A 17409-nucleotide genomic window follows, 5' to 3' on the forward strand; every position below is an offset into this window, starting at 1 on the left:
TTCATTAAATAATACTAGAGTCATATATATTATTCTATTTAAAAATACTGGAACAGAGCATACTATCAACTATAAGTTGGCACTTGTCATGGATGCTTGTCATCTACCTCTATAAGGATTAAATCACATGCTGCTTCAGCCACTGGCCTTCAACAACCCCTGAAGGAGTTTAGGGCAGAGAGCAGAGATGAGGCACTGTGTGCTTGAGGGGTAGCAGGGGGTACTGGCAGGACAGGTAGTTAGATATTCTCAGGAGCTGATTTTATGAGCCCAATTCATATATCTAGAAAAGCACTAAAATTCTTCATGGTGATGACTCTTTCTCGTGACTAGCAGAACTTCTCAAGACCAGCAGAAACCTGTAAAATATGTACCTGATTGTATGTATTCTTTGTTGCTGTTGTTCAGTAGCTAAGTTGTGTCTGACTTCTTGTGACCCCTGGACTGCAGCATGCCAGGTTCCAATGTCATCCACTATCCACCAGAGTTTACTCAAATCCATGTCCATTGAATTGGTAATACTATCTAACCATCTCATCCTCTGCTACCCCCTTCTCCTGTTGCCTTCAATCTTTCCCAGCATCAGGGTCTTTTCCAGTGAGTTGGTTTTTTGCATCAAGTGACCAAAATATTGGAGTTTCCTTTCACCAAAATCATATATGTACTATCCTTCCTCCCTACCTCTGTGGAGCAGTTTCTCAGAGCTATCTGAAGTGCTGTCTCCCAGGCTGCAATTCTCATTTTTACCCAGATAAAACTTAACTCACAACTCTCACATTGTGCATTTTTTTCAAGTCATCAGTACTATTCCAAATCTATGTTAAAAATACTGGGAACAGGCATTAAAAAAAGTAAAATAAATTAGCTGAATGCCTTAGGAATTGCTTGCTTTTGGAAGATAAGATTATAAACTGAATAAAATAGTTTCCCTATTAAGATTCATTTCAAGACCTTCTTTCTAGCTTTGCCAAGAAATAAAAAATTGTCATAAAACTCATCTATACCCAACTTATACTCAAAAATTTAGCTTTGAAGGATAAATTAAAAATAACACAACCAAGGACATAAAATCATATAAGCATTCTCATCTGTTTTACCTTGAGATATGACAAGAGGAAAAAATTAGTTTGATTCAAAAACTAAAAACTTTATTCAGCTGAGGTGCATCAGGAAGCTACTAAAGACACAATTACTCCCTGAGCCAAGCAGTGCTGGAGTTTTAAAGGGTGAGAGGAGGGAAGAAATACATGTTTTTGTAGTTTGGTTGAGGTAGAACTTTTCCTCATCTCTAACTGCTCTAATACCTATGGTTGGAAATGGTGGAAACCTTTGTGATCCCACGCCTATTGCTAGGGATGGTGGGTGCAGTACCATTCAGGCAACTGTCATTCCACTTCTTTTGAGAAATATTTCTGCAAGTTGTGTAATTTTTCAAGTTTCAGAGGAAAGGTTGATAATCAGAAAAATAGGCATGGAGGAGAAAAGAATACATACACACACGTGTGTGTGTGTGTATAAAACACAACTTGAAGCCAGAAAATTGGAAATTATTTTCTTTTTTAAAGACACTAGTAACATTGTCAAGGTGGTAGACTCCCTTACCACATTAAGTCTAATAAACTTATCTTTGCCTAAATAATGGATTTTTCTTATATTTCTCAATGAGTTGAAATTTGACAATAAGAAATATTGGAATACTATGGAGGAGGAAATGTGGAAAAGAAAAAGGAGGTTGCATAAAATGCTACATTTTAACCGCATCTTTAAAGCATTTTAGGGGCTAGGAAAAGTAAGGAAATTGAAGACAGCATACCACCAATATAACAAGTATGGTACAGTACAGACTCAATAAAAAATAAAGAATTATATCATTACATACACTTCATTCATTGAGAGGATAACAAGATGATACTATGGACAGCTCTATTCTCATATTTCAAAACTGGAAAATATGAACCAATTTCTTAAAAGCTGCAATGTGCTACACTCAATCACAATGAAAGAGACAAACTGAATTGTCCTATAAGCATAAAGGGAATTAAATTTGTAAATAAAAAGCTCCTGACAAAGAAATCACCAGTCCAGGACTAAACTGCTTCTTTGGAGAATTTCACTAAAAATTTAAAGAAGAATTAACGTGGATATTAAACTTTCACTTACAGAAACTAGGAGAGGAGGGAATATTCTGCAGTTCATTCTATGAGACTAGTATTATTCTGGTGCCAAAAGCATGCAAAGCGCATACACACCCAAGGGAAATATTAGACCTATATGTCTTGTAAACTTACATGCAAGCATTCTCAACAAAATAGTGGCAAATGGGATACAATAAATGTATAAGAAGAGCCATATGGCATGATCAAGTGAGATTTTTCCAGGTATGCATACGGTAGAAGAAAATATTTGCAAATCACATATGAAACCAATGATCATATTAAAAAGTTATAAATGCTTGCAAGTGTTGCTGGTGAATTTGAAGTTCTTCCTCCTGAAAGAATTCAGAGACAGAGAGGTTAAGAAGGTAAAGTGAGAATTTATTAAAGCAGGAAATCACTGCAGATGCTGACTGCAGCCATGAAATTAAAAGACGCTTACTCCTTGGAAGAAAAGTTATGACCGACCTAGATAGCATATTCAAAAGCAGAGACATTACTTTGCCGACTAAAGTCCGTCTAGTCAAGGCTATGGTTTTTCCAGTGCTCATGTATGGATGTGAGAGTTGGGCTGTGAAGAAGGCTGAGTGCTGAAGAATTGATGCTTTTGAACTGTGGTGTTGGAGAAGACTCTTGAGAGTCCCTTGGACTGCAAGGAGATCCAACCAGTCCATTCTGAAGGAGATCAACCCTGGGATTTCTTTGGAAGGAATGATGCTGAAGCTGAAACTCCAATACTTTGGCCACCTCATGCAAAGAGTTGACTCACTGGAAAAAACTCTGCTGCTGGGAGGGATTGGGGGCAGGAGGAGAAGGGGACGACAGAGGATGAGATGGCTGGATGGCATCACTGACTCGATGGACGTGAGTCTGAGTGAACTCTGGGAGATGGTGATGGACAGGGAGGCCTGGCGTGCTGCGATTCATGGGGTCGCAAAGAGTCGGACACGACTGAGCGACCAAACTGAACTGATAGACTCTACAGGGAGAGCAGACAGGAGCTGCGGCTCCCAGGCCTCTTTGATAAAATGGTTATGAGGGGCATACAAATGAAGGGGCAGAATATTCACTGGCCAGGGAAGAATTTGGGGGTCTTCTTCCCAGATTTTCATCCCAGGTCCATTTTTCCAAGGGGAGGAGATATTTTTGTCCTTATTTAGATTAGATCAGAAGTGCCATGAGGTCAGTACACAATGGTACTTATCTGTAAAGCTAATCTTATGATAATGAGAGCACAATGAACAAAAGTTTACATTTGTAGTCAGGAGATACCCTGTCAACCCCATCTTTCTTTGTCTGCTACTTATCACTCAAAATAAGTGGTTTCCAGTCAGTCTGAAATTTCCTGCTCTCCTTTGTCTGTCTATGGATCCCCGCTGTTTACAAGACGTGTGATTTCTTGCCACCTAGCTCCTGCCCCCTTTTCTCTGCTTGTACCTACTTACTTGTCTGCTGTAACACCAGGATATGAGCAAACTGGTTAACTCTGGAAAAGGCAAAACTATGGAAGTAGTAATACTGATGATTGCCTAGAAGAGCAGGGGTAAGGGAAGGAGGGATGAATAGGCAGAGTTCAGAGAATGTTTAGGACAGTGAAACTACGCTGTATGATACTATAATGCATAGATATGTCACGCGAGGGTATGTTCCTTGATTCTTTGTCTGGTCACAATGAAGAATCTAAGCTACCCCATTTTGTTAACAGAAAAACTCCATTTTGTAAGGTTTCGGGAAAAGAGCCTTTGGAAATCCAAGAGCCTTTGGAAATTCCCTGACCTCACCCCACCGCCCACGAGCCAATCAGACCCCAGGCCAAAATCTCCTGACTTAACGCTCAGGAACTTGTGGTCTACCTAGACAATAGGGACCAATCAAGAACCAACACACAACCCTTCAAAAGAAAGTGACCAATCAGATGTTCCCCTACCTAGAAATCCTTTTTCTTCCATGTATACTCCCTATAAAACCAATGTAACCCAAAACCCAGGGCTCCTCCCTATAGCTGCTGTGTTGGTATTGGTGGGGAGCCCCAGCTTGAGCTTGGTAATAAAAACTCTCTTGCTCTTGCATCAGATATCGGCTCCCTGGTGGCCATTGGGAGATTTTGCGACTTGGGCATAACAACAACAAAGATTTGGGAGGTCTCCTGGGTGATACATGTCATTATACATTTGTTGAAACCCATAAGATCTGTCTGTGTGCTCAGTTATCAGTCGTGTCTGACTCTTTGCAACCCCATGGAGGTAGTCCATAGTATTCTCGGTCCTTGGAATTTTCCAGGCAAGAATACTGGAGTGGATTGCCAGTTTCTACTCCAGGGGATCTTCTTGTCCCAGGAACTGAAACTGTGTCTCTTGCATCCCCTGCATTGGCAGGCAGATTCTTTACCACTGCACATCCTGACTAAGTGAATTCAAGGGTAAACTATGGTCTTTGGGTGTTTAAGATGGATGTGTCAGTGTATATTCATCTTTGGTAAAAATTGTACCATTTTGTTGAATAATAGTGAGAAAGACCATGCATTTTGGAGAGCAGAGGGTAACAGGGAAATCTCTGTATCTTCCTGTCACTTTTGCCATAGACATAAAATTGCTGTAAAAAAGTCATTGTGCCATACAGTAGGTCCTTGTTGGTATGGCACAGAGAACTCTGCTCAATGTTATGTAACAACTTAAATGGGAAAGAATTTGAAAAAGTATATATACATGAAAATAAATCTTAAAAATATATGTTTTTTAAAAGTGCCAGTATAAAGAAAAATGGTCTAATGAGTAGTCAGTACAATGCTTAGATAATTAAAAATAAAGGTTGCAGATTAGGTTAAAATGCTAGAGAGGGTCTGTTGATTCAGGAACTGTGAAAGATTCAAGTTTTTTACCTTTCTTGCAAGACATAACGTTTCTAGATTAGAGACATAGACAATTTATTACTTCTGGCAAAATAGCAGCCAAAATAAATTCCTAGCTCCAGATCCCTGTGCTCCAAACTTCTTCACTGTTTTGTGCTGTGCTTAGTCACTCATTCATGTCCAACTGTTTGCAACCCCATGGACTGTAGCTCGCCAGGCTCCTCTGTCCATGGAGATTCTCCAGGCAAGAATACTGGAGTGGATTGCTGTGCCCTCCTTCAGGGGATCTTCCCAAACCAGGGATAGAACCCAGGTCTCCCATATTGTAGGCAGATTCTTTACCATATGAGCCACCAGGAAAGCCCATGGGAAGGGCCAAATATTACCCAGTATATGCTGGCACAGGTACCAAAGAGTGATTGCAAAATAAGGATCTGATTTTGATCTTGTATTAAAGCTGCTGGCAATCTATCCATTCTTCCCTCTGGAGAAAGACAGAAAACTTACCCTTACTCCAGAGTGCAAGTAAATCATCTTCAGGGGAATTTTATTGCGCCAAAATGACTTGGAGAGGAGTAAATTTAGGTTTCGTTATACTAGTCAGTAAATCTCTTCCTGCTGACCTAAAGGGAGATACTATTTCTAGCTTCCAAGAATGTTTATTATGCATACTTCTTTGAAAAGATGATCAGCGCCTTTTGCTCAGAAACTACATGAAGCTACAAGAAAAATTCATGGAGAATTGCCTCCTATGTGAATCAGATTATTAAGAAACAGAAATTCTATTGAGGGAGGAAAGGAACAGGCCAAGCTGACTACATCTTCAAAAAGAAGGAAACTCCATTTTGCACTTTCAGTGAGCTTTGGAATATGTGCCTGGGAACCATGGGGATAACATACCTATGGCCAAACTGACCTCCCAGACTGATAAACACCAGATTCCATACCAAGATTTCCTGTTGCCAAAAAGGACATAATAATCCGTGATGTAGTCGGGCGCCTTCGTAATCTTCATGGCACCCACTGGTGTAGGCTACAGTGTATCACCAGCTGGCCCTTCTAATTATGAATCATGGCTGTAAACTGGTTGTATCTCCCTTTAACACTTTCCAGACTAGGTTTAAGGAATTTGGGGATGTGGGCTTGAAAATACACTTAAGGTATATAAGGTTTTCACAAAAGTCAGTCAGGGTACTTGGCTAAGAGGAGACTCTGCCTTGGGGCTTTCAGTGTAATAAACTGCACTCTACCATCTGCATCGTCCTTCTGAGTGAGCTTGTTTCCTGGAAAACGTGGCTACAACACTCGGTGCATTGCCCTTGAAACTCCTCACTTTGAGGAGACAAGTCCCATTTGGGACTACTCCTAGGCCTTGCAGCTCAAATCATCTAGAGGAGAGGAGGCACCTTGCCCTCTGGAAGGATTCTTCTTAATACCTGGACCTTTCATGTCAGCGGGTAGTGGATAACAGCAGGGGAACTGAGCACTCAGGTGAGGAGGAACCCACCCAGCAGGGTGGAAGAGGGGGCCTGATCACCCCCCTGGGAGGGACTAGAATGGGTACGGGCCCTCAGGAGACTGGAATAGGCAGGTGGTAGCGATTGCTTGGTACACAGGTTGATGAGCAAGTTAGGGCTTAGGAAGGAAATTTGTGCATGTCATTTAGGTGGTGGTGTCCATGCCTTCTTGGGGAAAATTATTACCAAGAAATCACCAGGGAATTGTTAGGAGAAGAAAATTGGTGTTTGTGTGCTCATATTCTGTCCTCCTGGAGGAGGCATCCCATCTGCTGTGAAATTCTTGACCCCCTTGGAATTGTCAGGCTAGAAGGAGGGAGATACATAAATGAGTACGAATTGGCTTTTCCAGGGATGACCTGGGACTTGGGACATTTAACACATCTGTGTTTTCATCTGCACCCAGTCAAGCCCACCAGGGCAGAACGGACTTTAAAAGTTAAGGGAGAAACAGTCTTAAGCCACGTGGTGTTCTGGTTCAACCATGCCGACTGGCAGGTGAAGACACACCAATCCCCCTTCTCCCACTGGGATCTGGCAGGTAAGGCTCTTCTCAGCCCAATTAGGAAGGAGGCAGAATGGTAATTTAAGTGTTTAATTGAGTGGAAATATCAGAAGTGCATAGGGTACCAAGAACTACATAGACAGAATGAAAAGGAGAAGTAGAAGGTCCGGGAAGGTAAGCAAGATGGGAGGAAGTAAATCTAAGGCAACTGTATTACAGTGCATGGTTAAAAATTTAAATAAGGGCTTTGGAGGGAACTGTGGGGTGAAGATGATGCCTAATGCCTCCACATACTCTGTGAGGTCATAATGGCCCCTATGGGAGTAGGATGGCCACCAGAGGACACCATGAACTCAAAAAGAGTGGACGCGGTCTATACAGTAGTCACAGGAGAGCCAGGACACCCAGATCAATATCCATATTTGGCTCATGGCTAGGGTTAGTGCAAAAGCCTGATTCTTGGATGAGATTCTGTATCCAGAAAGGAAAGGGGAAAATATTGATGGCACAAAAATTGACTGATGATTAAAAAAAAAAAAAGAAATTCTACAAGATTTGGATGGGGATCACCTGTTCCCTCCCCCATAATGGATGATGACACACCTACTGCCCAGTGTTCCACCAGGACCAGAGGCCACCTTAATGCCCAATGCAGGGCCAGGTGGAGTTCCTGCAGCAGCCGCTGCTCCTCCACCAGCTCTCCCAGAGATAACAGAGCCACCGTTTCAGCAGGCTCCCAGCAATGAAGACCTCTGGTCAACACCCCCAGGATTCCACCTCAACTGAACCTCCTAGAATGTAACCATGTTTCCCATGAGTACTGATGGGAAGTGGGAAGAAAACACAGGAATTAGACAGAGACTGTGCTTTTCCAAGAAACAGGGGTAAAGAACCCCACTACAGGTGCCCCTTAGAGAGGTACAATAGCCTCTGGTTCAGGATGCACGTGGTCACTACCATCAGCTCCCTGTAACCTATTATTACCAGCCATTTTCCTCTACGGGTATGTTAAACTGTCAGACACACACTCCACCATACTCGGGGGAGCCACAAGCCATGATTAGGCTAATGGAGACTATTTTTCGAGCCCACCGCCCTACATGGGATGCCATATTCCAACTACTAGTCTCCCTTTTCAGCACTGAGGAAAGAGGCAGTATCCTAACTGAGGCCCGAAAATGGCTAAGAGAAATGGCACCTGTGGGTACTGCAAACACACAGTGGTGGGCAGAACTAGCCACACCCCATGGGAGGCCCAACTGGGACTGTAACACAGAGGAAGGGGGGGCCACCTGAAGAGATATAGGACGGGATGGCTATTTCACAAGGCCTCAAGAAGGGGACCCAGAAACCTATGAATATGGCAAAACCCTCTGAAGTGATTCAAGGGGAAACCAAATCACCCTCTGGGTTCTAACAAAGACTGTGCAAGGCATGTAGACTTTATACACCAAAGGATCCAGAGGCCGATGGGTCTCAGATGGTGATAAATGCAGTCTTTGTGTCTCAAGCCTACCCCAAAAATGTCAGATGGGGGACACCAAGTGACTCATGAATTTTTATATATCCCTGAATGTGCAATACCTTTGTTGAGAAGAGACTTTCTGTTTAAATTGGGTGCATAAGTGACCTTTCCCTCGCCAAGAAAGACCCACTCTTTGAGTGGGCTCAACCGCCTATTTACTCTCCCTCTCGGTAACTCCTCAAGATGAATGGAGGTTGCATGATATCCCGGAAGGGAAACTGGATGGGCTAAACAGTTGAGAGAGAGAAAAAGAGAGTTAATTCAACAATTCCCTGAGGTCTGGGTGGAAGACAATCCCCTGGGCTTGCAAAACAACAAGCTCCAGTGGTAACTCAAACCTGGTACAATAAAGTCAGTACTCGCCTTGGGCCTGCCAGACCTTTCTAAGCTGTTTATTCTTTATGTAATTGAAAAGGACAACGTGGATATGGGAGTGTTGTCCCAGACTATGGGGGCATGGGACAGACACGTGGCTTATCTCTTGAAACGGCTGGACAATTTTGCCACTGGGTGGCAGGGATGCTCACAGGAAGTTGTTGAGGTTGCCTTACTGGTCTGGGAGACAACCAAGTTGACTCTGGGCCAAGATTTGCTCATAAAAGTCCTGCATGGAGTCAACACTCTCCTGTGAGGGGACCCCCGTAAATGGCTATCAACATCTCGGATTACTCAGTTCCAGGGACTGTTATGTGAGAACCACCATGTTACTATTGAGCCTTGACAGGCCCTGAATCCAGCCACTCTCTTTCCTGACAGAGAAGGTGGGCCCTCACATAATTGCAAGGAAATCCTAGAAGTTTATGCCAGCTGACCTGACTTGAGAGACCAGCCAATCCTGGACCCAGATTTGGTCCTGTACACCAATGGTACCAGCCTGGTGAAATGAGGACAATGACTCTTGGGATATGCAGTAGTCACAGAAGAAACTACTGTTGAGGCTAGCTCTTTGCCATCACGCTGCCCTGCTCAACAGGCCAAACTATATGCTCTAATTTGGGCCCTCTAGCTGTCAAAAGGTAAGAAGACAAACGTTTATAAAGACTCCAGGTACGCTTTTGCTACTTTACATGTACATGGGGCTTTATATAAACAGAGAGGTCTGACAGCCAACAGAAAGGATGTTATAAAACAAAGAAGAAATCTTGAGTCTATTAGATGCTGTATGGGAACATGAAAAGGTAGCAGTGATGCATTGTTGGGGTTACCAGAAGGAAAACACCCCACGAGCACAGAGAAACCACCTAGCAGCTAAAGCTGAAAAACATGCAGCTGAGAAATTTGGGGGCCACTGGTGGGGAATCTATCAGAACCTTTGTACTCTCAAAAATGCCTGAGTTAACTTTGACTCTCCCACAGTATACCCCAGCCCAAGACCAGCTGGCTGAAGCAGAAAGGGCCACCAAAAATGAAAAAAACATTGCTAGGAGCTGCTGGATGGCAGGTTACTGGTACCTGAGGCATTAGCCCCCACACTGGTATCTCAGGTTCACCAGACAACTCACTTGAGACATGACAAAATGGAAGAATTAATTCAAAAATATTTCTTAATTCCACGACTTACCTCCTTATGAAGAATGGAATCCTGGAACTGTTCTGCTTGCTCACAGGTCAATGCTGCTCCTGGACATAAACAAAAACCTCCAGGAATACAGTAAAAAGGCACTCTACACTTTGAACATTTAGAAGTGGACTTTACAGGGATGAAACTCTGCCAACACCATAGTTATTTCTGGGTCATGGTATGTGCCTTCTCAGAATGGGTGGAGGCCTTCCCCACCCAAACTGAAAAAGCAAATGAAGTGACTCACTGTCTGCATCGAGAAATAATCCCCATATTCAGGTTCCCAACCAGTATAGGATCAGACAACGGCCCTGCTTTTGTAGCTGACTTAATTCAACAGGTATGTAAAACTGTAAATATCAAGTGGAAATTACATATGGCATATAGGCCCCAGATTTCTGGGATGGTGGAACGAACCAACTGGACACTAAAAGAGATCCTTTCCAAGTGGATCACAGAAACTGACTGCTCCTGGGCGGACTTGCTTCCGGCAGCTCTGCTCAGACTCAGGATGACCCCATAGTCCCATGGCTATTCTCCATATGAAATTGTGTATGCGAGACACCCTCCTATAATAAAACAGGTGTCAACAAATTTGCCTCAGGTAAGGGGGGGGATGAGATTTCAGAGCAGGTGGAACTAGGTAAGGCAATAAATCAGGTAACTAAGTTTGTACAAGAAAGGGTGTCGTTCCCCCTTAGGGAACAGATTCAGGAATTTGTGTCTGGTGATCAGGTGAGGGTCCAGGACTGGAAATATGACTCCTTGGCCCCACATTGGAAGGGTCCACATACTGTTGTTCTAACCACCCCTATGACAGTTAAAGTTGCAGGTGTCACTCCCTGGATCCTCCACTCAAGGGTGAAGAAAACATAACATGCAGACCCAGATGATGCCAAATAGACTACACAAAAGGACCCCACTGGTCTCCATGAAATGAAGATCATCTTAAAGAAGAAGAGATGAAGCTCTACTATCAACTGTGGCTACATGGACTTGCCGGTCTCATCTTGAGACTAAACATAATTTCAGCACAAGGAGGGACCTGTGCTATATTAAAGTTGAATGTTATGTATATATTCCTGATTTATCTGGCAATATATCAGCTGCCCTAGATGACATGGAAGGTTAGCTAAAAGCTATGTCTGATGATAATCTTCCTTTTTGGACTTCTATTCTATCATGGGTAAAGGGTGATTGGTGAAAAACTATATTAACCATTGTTACAGTTGTTCTGTTGATTCTATGTGGACCCTGTATTCTCCAATGTGTTATTAACTTTGTATCACAGAGTCTGACTTAATTTACCCACATATATACCAGGAAACCTAAAATGCAGTCCACTGTGATGAGTGATGCTCACACTGGAAGTTGAAGCCATCGGGGGGAGGGGGGGAGGGTGACGAGGTAGGAAAGGAACAGGCCAAGCTGACTCCATCTTGAAAAAGAAGGGAACTTCATCTTGCATGTTCAGTAAGCTTGGACTATGTGCCTAGTAGCCGTGGGGATTTGATTTAGGTCATAGCTGAGTGGTCTAGTGGTTTTCCCTACTTTCTTCAATTTAAGTCTGAATTTGGCAATAAGGAGTTCATGATCTGGGCCACAGTCAGCTCACGGTCTTGTTTTTGCTGACTGTATGGAGCTTCTCCATCTTTGGCTGCAAAGAATCTGATTTCGGTGTTGACCATCTGGTGATGCCCATGTGCAGAGTCTTCTCGTGTTGTTGGAAGAGGGTGTTTGCTGTGACCAGTGCATTTTCTTGGCAATAGGCTATTAGCCTTTGCCCTGCTTCATTCCATATTCAAAGGCCAAATTTGCCTGTTACTCCAGGTGTTTCTTGACTTCCTACTTTTGCATTCCAGTCCCCTATAATGAAAAGGACATATTTTTTGGGTGTTAGTTCTAAAAGGGATTGTAGATCTTCATAGAACTGTTCAACTTCAGCTTCTTCAGCGTTACTGGTTGGGCATAGACTTGGATTACTGTGATACTGAATGGTTTGCCTTGGAAACGAACAGAGATCATTCTGTCATTTTTGAGATGGCATTCAAATAATGAATTTCAGACTCTTTTGTTGACCATGATGGCTACTCCATTTCTTCTAAGGGATTCCTGCCCACAGTAGTAAATATAATGGTCATCTGAGTTAAATTCACCCATTCCAATCCATTTTAGTTTGCTGATTCCTACCTAGAAATGTTGACATTCACTCTTGCCATCTCCTGTTTGACCACTTCCAATTTGCTTTGATTCATGGACCTAACATTCCAGGTTCCTATGCAATATTGCTCTTTACAGCATCAGACCTTGCTTCTATTACCAGTAGCATCCACAACTAGGTATTGTTTTTGCTTTGTCTCCATCCCTTCATTCTTTCTCAGTTATTTCTCCACTGATCTCTAGTAGCATATTGGGCACCTACTGACCTGGGGAGTTCCTCTTTCAGTATCCTATCATTTTGCCTTATCATATTGTTCATACTGTTCAGAAATTGAAGAAAGTAGGGAAAACCACTAGACCATTCAGGTATGACCTAAATAAAATCCCTTATAATTATACAGTGGAAGTGAGAAATAGATTTAAGGGACTAGATATGATAGATAGAGTGCCTGATGAACTATGGATGAAGGTTCGTGCCATTGTACAGGAGACAGAGGTCAAGACCATCCCCATGGAAAAGAAACACAAAAAAGCAAAATGGCTGTCTGGGGAGGCCTCACAAATAGCTGTGAAAAGAACAGAAGCAAAAAGCAAAGGAGAAAAGGAAAGATATAAGCATCTGAATGCAGAGTTCCAAAGAATAGCAAGGAGAGATAAGAAAGCCTTCCTCAGTGATCAATGCAAAGAAATAGAGGAAAACAACAGAATGGGAAAGACTAGAGATCTTTTCAAGATAAAAATCCCAAGATACCAAGGAAACATTTCATGCAAAGACAGGCTCGGCAAAGGACAGAAATGGTATGGACCTAACAGAAGCAGAAGATATTAAGAAGAGGTGGCAAGAATACACAGAAGAACTGTACAAAAAAGATCTTCACAACCCAGATAATCACGATGGTGTGATCACTCACCTAGAGCCAGACATCCTGGAATGTGAAGTCAAGTGGGCCTTAGAAGACATCACTAAGAACAAAGCAAGTAGAGGTGATGGAATTCCAGTTGAGCTATTTCAAATCCTGAAAGATGATGCTGTGAAAATACTGCACTCAATATGCCAGCAAATTTGGAAAACTCAACAGTGGCCACAAGACTGGCAAAGGTCAGTTTTCATTCCTACCCCAAAGAAAGGCAATACCAAAGAATGCTCAAGCTACCACACAATTGCATCTCACATGCTAGTAAAGTAATGCTCAAAATTCTCCAAGCCAGGCTTCAGCAGTACATGAACCCGTGAACTTCCAGATGTTCAAGCTGGCTTTAGAAAAGGCAGAGGAACCAGAGATCAAATTGCCAACATCCGCTGGATCATGGAAAAAGCAAGAGAGTTACAGAAAAACATCAATTTCTTCTTTATTGCCTATGCCAAAGCCTTTGACTGTGTGGATCACAATAAACTCTGGGAAATTCTGAAAAAGATGGCATACCAGACCACCTGACCTGCCTCTTGAGAAATCTGTATGCAGGTCAGCAAGGAACAGCTAGAACTGGACATGGAACAAACTGGTTCCAAATAGGAAAAGGAGTACGTCAAGGCTGTATATTGTCACCCTGCTTATTTAACTTATATGCAGAGTACATCATGAGAAACGCTGGGCTGGAAGAAGCACAGGCTGGAATCAAGATTGCTGGGAAAAATATCAATAACCTCAGATATGCAGATGACACTACCCTTATGGCAGAAAGTGAAGAGGAACTAAAAAGCCTCTAGATAAAACTGAAAGAGGAGAGTGAAAAAGTTGGCTTAAAATTTTTGTGAATTAAAAAATAAAAAAGTTGGCTTAAAGCTCAACATTCAGAAAACAAAGATCATGGCATCTGGTCCCATCACTTCATGCAAAATAGATGGGGAAACAGTGGAAACAGTGTCAGAATTTATTTTTGGGGGGCTCCAAAATCACTGCAGATGGTGATTGCAGCCATGAAATTAAGAGACGCTTACTCCTTGGAAGGAAAGTTATGACCAACCTAGATAGCATATTCAAAAGCAGAGACATTACTTTGCCAACAAACGTCCACCTAGTCAAGGCTATGGTTTTTCCAATGGTCATGTATGGATGTGGGAGTTAGACTGTGAAGAAGGCTGAGCACCGAAGAATTGATGCTTTTGAACTGTGGTGTTGGAGAAGACTCCAGAGAGTCCCGTGGACTGCAAGATCCAAGCAGTCCATTCTAAAGGAGATCAGTCCAGGGTGTTCTTTGGAAGGAATCATGCTAAAGCTGAAACTCCAGTATTTGGCCACCTGATGCGAAGAGTTGACTCATTTGAAAAAACTCTGATGCTCAGAGGGATTGGGAGCAAGAGGAGAAGGGGATGACTGAGGATGAGATGGCTGGATGGCATCACTGACTCGATGGACGCGAGTCTGAGTGAACTCTGGGAGTTGCTGATGGACAGGGAGGCCTGGCATGCTGCGATTCATGGGATTGCAAAGAGTCAGATATGATTGAGTGACTGAAATGAACTGAACTGACCTGAATCATGGGGATAATATACCTTTGGCCAAAATGGCCTCCCAGACTGATAAACACCAGATTCCATACCAAGATTTCCTGTCGCCAAAAAGAATGTAATAATCCTCTGTGTAGTCAAGCGCCTTTGTAATCTTCTACACCCATTGGTGTAGGCTACAATGTATAACCAGCTGGCCCTTCTAATTATGAATCATGGCTGTAAACTGGTTGTATCTCCCTTTAGCACTTTCCAGGCTATGTTTAAAGAATTTGGGGATGTGGGCTTAAAAGTACACTTAAGGTATATAAGGTTTTCACAAAAGTCAGTCAAGGTACTTGGCTAACAGGAGACTCTGCCTTGGGGCTGCCAGTGTAATAAACTGCACTCCACCATCTGTGTTGTTCTTCTCTGTGAGTTTGTTTTCCAGTACGCGTGGCTACAACACTATGAAAGGGACCTTATATTTCAGTTTATTATCCATTCATCCTCATACTCATCCATCCCCTGCAACAATCATTATTGAGTACTTATTATACTGCAGGTATTTTAGATTAACAAAAACGTTCATAGCTTTAAGAAACTGATCATAGTTGCTGATAGAGTTGGTTAACAAATAATAAGAGTATATGAATAAGAGTAATTGTATATATATATGGAATATTAAAATCAGTAAGAAAAAGGATATTTAATTTTTAAGAAGAATAAAAAGGAAGAGATTGAAGGCAAGAACATCAATTATGAGACAAAATTACAAAAAACTAGTCCTGAACTAAAGAGTACCTGAAAATGATGTTCACAGAAAGAAAATGGTTATTTAAGGATTTTTTAAAAAGACTATTTGGAAAAGCTTCTGTGCTTTCTCCACTGACTGATTGACAGTTGTGGTTGCCTGGAAACGGAGAACATTTAATGAGTATCTATTGTTTGGTAATCAGACCTGATTGTATCCCAGACAGATTAGAGATGATGTTGAGCTTTCAGGAATAGAAACACATCATATGCAGAGGTACCAGATACCCACAATTCATATTTCCTTCCTAAGGTTTGGAAAGTAAAGTCTCTGAAAGAGAATTAATAATAGAACCATATTGGAGTGATGAGTAATAAGGAAATTTGGCCATTGAGTAGTATTAACTTTCTATTCTTATCAAAATCATTTCTGATAATAATTACATCTGAAAGAGATGATTTAAAGAAGCTTAGGGTTTTAATTTTTGCATATGCTTCCTCCAGGAAACGTTAAAATAGGAATGCAAGTAATTAATTAATACTGATTCTTTACAAGAATAAATAAAAACGTGAAGGACTTGATATACATGTAGTCTGAACATGTTTAGTGTTTATTTACTAAGTTAAATAATATTTGTTGTAGATTGTGCATTCTCTACTAGATTCGGAATCTCTCTTATTCCTTTATTTTCACTTTGTCATTTCAATATAGAAGAAATATCATTACTTATAATCACATAGTATATTTTATTTACATAATTTTTATTAGTAAGATTTAATAACAACAAAAAAATTTTTTTGGAAAAATATACAGGAAATCTAGATAAGATCTAATATTTTCCCCTAAGCTTCACAAACTGAGGTAAAAATATAAAGTTAGGCTGAGTCTAGACTGCTAAGACCATGATTTTATTGTAAAAGACTTAACACTTTATTCTACACGCCATATGACCGTTTCCCATCTATGCCACCATATTCATATGAGGAGAATGCTTTCAAAATCTGAATATCCTATAAATATAATTCACCGCAGATATTTTCATAAAATATGTTGAAAGTGTTAGTCACTCAGACACGTCCAACTCTTTGCCACCCCATGGACTGTAGCCCACCAGGCTCTTCTGTTCATGGAATGAATCCTCCAGGCAGGAATAGTGGAGTGGGCAGCCATTCCCTTCTCCAGAGGATCTTCTCCACCCAGAAACTGAACCTGGACCCAGGTCTCCTGTATTGCAGATGGATTATTTACCATCTGAGCCACCAGGAAAGCCTATATTTTCATACGAGATATTGAGTAACAGTAAAAACTTCTCTATCAAAACTGCCCCATCCCATCCCCTGAATCATGTTTATCAAAGCACTCTCTGTAACAAATTATTCAATAAGTATTTGATTAGTACTGATTTTGTGCAGTTCATGGCCAAAGTCTTCTAAGACAATGAAGGTTGATTTATATTTCTTAAAGTTCAGATGTGTACCCTCAGTCAGAGAGAAGATTTAATGTTATAAAATCTTAGAGTGGTTACCTCTTTGTCAAATTAGACATTGTAACAACTTTTATGCTGGATAATAAATCATAAGATTGCTTCCAGTCAAATTCAAGATTTTTCAAAAATATTGCTCTAGAAACTTGAATAGAATATAGCAGAAAATTCCAGACATCTGTATTGTAAGGCCTGGGAAATTCTGTCCTGAAAATAGAAACATACACAAATATGCTTAAATTGTATCAAATCCATATGAGTTCTAAAGTATGTTTTATTGTCAAAGTTATAGATTTTTCTTATTCACAAAAGATTTTCATGTTCATGGAAGATGAGGAAACAAAAATTGAAATAAATAAAGGACAAAAATGAGTGGAAAGACCACAAGTTGCACTTCAATTCTTATTCTGTACTTTTTCTCTATCATTGGATGCTCTTTCACCTGGTTTTATTCACCATGCCAGTATTCTTGGGC

The sequence above is a fragment of the Capra hircus genome, chromosome 14, assembly GCF_001704415.2.
Source record: "Capra hircus breed San Clemente chromosome 14, ASM170441v1, whole genome shotgun sequence".
Taxonomy (NCBI): Eukaryota; Metazoa; Chordata; class Mammalia; order Artiodactyla; family Bovidae; genus Capra; species Capra hircus.